We start from the raw sequence: 2,970 nt of genomic DNA, 5'->3' as shown, positions 1-2,970 counted from the left end.
AAGCTAATGGTTTATTTTTGCATTAATTAATCAGTAAATAATTACTGAGCTCTCTGATTTTGCTGGGCCATGTGCTAGGCACAGGAATAGCCTGTGACTGTGTCAGATACAAGGTCTGCCCTCTCCGAGCTCACAGTCTCGTAGCAGGTGGGCAGCTATGACGGGCGCTGTGCGGAGGGGTTGCTGCAGGCCACGGAGGTCCAAGATCGAAAGTCATGCAGAGAAGGCAGTGGTGAAGAGGCGACTTTTATATTGATGAACACCAAATACAAGTACGAGAGGTTCTGAATATATTTTCATACATAAAATGAAAGACAATACTGTGGATACACACGTCTAGGATTTAGATTGCTTTCCTATTACCCAGCGATGAGGAGAACCGAGAGTGTGTGGAGTGATTCGGAAAAATGCAAATGGCTGCTTTTCTGTGCCCCTTCATTGTGATTTTTTACGTCATGCCTTTCATTCCCCCACCCCTACCCAACCTACATGATAGCTGGTGTCAAGATCAAGCTGGAAAACAAGCCACTGGACAGTTAATAGTTACACAGGTAGTGTCTAGAGTCTCATTTCTGCTCAAGGTAGGATCCGTTTTTATCTCAGTCCCCAAACACGGGAAATGGCTCTTTCTGACACACTCTTCCCTTCCTCCATTTTACTAAAGGGAGCAGTGGCGCAGAGCACTGGTCGGCGTGCCCAGAGGACACACCTAGGACAGCTCTCAGGGCAGTGCGTGTGTGTGTGTGTGTGTGTGTGTGTATGTGAAGCCAGTCCCCAAGGGACAGGGGAAGACTCTGGGATGGAAGAAGCAGCAACTCCGCCTGACAAGATGCCAAAACAGGCACCAGCCCTCAGAGGAGGCGTAGTCTGGACAGGGTGACACTAGGAGAAGAGAAATCCGAACATGCCACAACGCAAATCAACACACTGGTTTTCACTAGTTCTTGACTGAAAAAGAGGTGGATTGGGTCTCAGGTCCCAAGGCACGCCATCATCTGAATTTGCATGGTTAGAGATTTCTAAGTGAGCCGCGTGGCGACACGCATCTGGTTCCCATTCCAGTATATTGATCAGTCTTTTCCCAGCAAATGCTTTTGGTATGTTTCTGAAGTCCTTGATTAAAGAACCCTCTCGGGGATCACTTTTGAGGGTTGTCTGGATGGAGTGGACCCTACCTAATAATTCAAATCTATTTGGTGGCCAGAGCAGGAAAACTCAGAAAGCCCCACATTCCCTCCAGAATGGAGCTTAAACAAGGCTTATTTCAGTCTGAGTCTATTAAACCTCATACCCTGATTGCACAGCAGGGACTGTGTCTTGATTTTTACCTCCCATCATGCCAAGTATCGTGTATGGTAGGCATTGAATAAATATAAATATATAAGAGATATATGTTGAATTCAACCACATGTTCTGACATTATCGGTAAAACCTGCACATTTTGGGCAGGGGTTTTCAGTCACCCTGTTCCATCTAGCTTTCACTGGGCTACCGAGACCTACGGATCTTTGAACCTCTAACCACATCCTGTTGTGCATACGTACTTGCAACTAACATGCTTGTAAAGCAGCTGACTCTACCAAAGTCTCAAGTGATAAAAGATTACCCCCAATGATGTTGGATGATTGCCTCCAGAGTAGCGGGAGGACTGCTGTTACTGTTGGTTCATCGGGAGTGAGCTGAGATGGTCCCTGCTGAATGTGGAAGAGGCAGATTCCAAAAGTGCCTCTTATGGAAAAATCTCTACCTTCCAACAGGTCTTTAAACGGTTCACTCACCTTGAGAGGCAAGATATTTGATACACAGAGTACATAACCCCAGTTAAAGGACATAGCCATTGGTCAAGGTGTGGATTTTAATTCTTCATGAGGGGGTCAGAGGACAGCCACCCTCCTCGTGGGAGGTTTTAGCATTGTGAGTCCAGGTTGTGAACTGCAGGGTGGTAGGGTGATTATTGTCCTCCAAAAGGCAAAGTCGGAAGAGCCTGGCTTTGGTCTGCCTTTGCCGCTCCCTCCCTCCTCTGTTCCACCTAGCCCTCAGAACTCACTTTAACAAGGAGCGCCTGGGTGGCTCAGTCGTTAAGCGTCTGCCTTCGGCTCGGGTCATGGTCCCAGGGTCCTGGGGTCAAGTTGTCTCTCTCTGTCAAATAAATAAATAAAATCTTTAAAAAAAAAAACCAAAAAAACACCTCACTTTAACAAAGCGTGGGCTTGTGAGGTCAATGACTCCAAGATGTCTACCCAGGTACTCAAGTCAATAAAACTTGGACAGAGTAATGGGTTTGGAATTTGAACTCAGCATATCTATCTAAAAGTCTCTACTGGAAACTCCTTCCTTTATATTGGCCAAAGGAAGTACAACCCAACAGCTGAGTGTGCTCCAGAGAAGCTACACGCTTAGCCAGCGTTAAATGGTGGTTCAGTCAGGTGGCACGAAGAACACACAGAAGCATAGGACCTTCGTGGAAAGGCCCAGCTTGAGGCTCACATTGTGAGAAAAAGAAGGACTACTGAAGAAATGCCTTGCTCTTTAACTGCTCTGACTCCTCACGTCCCTCACGGATGACCCTCTGCTGGTACTCATGGCCGACTTCTTGTTCATGAAGATGATGACCTTGGCCCGATAGGTTTTCTCTTGTTATATGTTCAAATTATTAAAGGTTGGGCCAGTACACAAGTGGCAGTTGCCTTAGGACGTGTCTGAGGGTCGGATACAAGTGGGGCCATGGTTTGTGTACAGAGAGAGGGCAGGCGGAGGGATAGGGGAGGACTATAAGATGCCCACAGTTGCTCCATCCCAGAAGCATTCCGATGGGATCTCTGCTGAAGGCTGTTTGGAAGCATCCTCTGTGAACTGGCACACTCTTCATCTGGAAGACTTCCCTGCTTAAGATTCAGAAACCATCCCATTTACTCCTCACTATGCAGATTGCTACATCTTCTGTGTCTTTGACACTGTCAAGATACACAA

Source organism: Halichoerus grypus, chromosome 9 (genome assembly GCF_964656455.1).
Source record: "Halichoerus grypus chromosome 9, mHalGry1.hap1.1, whole genome shotgun sequence".
In the NCBI taxonomy this organism is placed as follows: Eukaryota; Metazoa; Chordata; class Mammalia; order Carnivora; family Phocidae; genus Halichoerus; species Halichoerus grypus.
The sequence above is the reverse complement of the archived record's forward strand: the minus strand, read 5'-3'. Positions refer to the sequence as shown.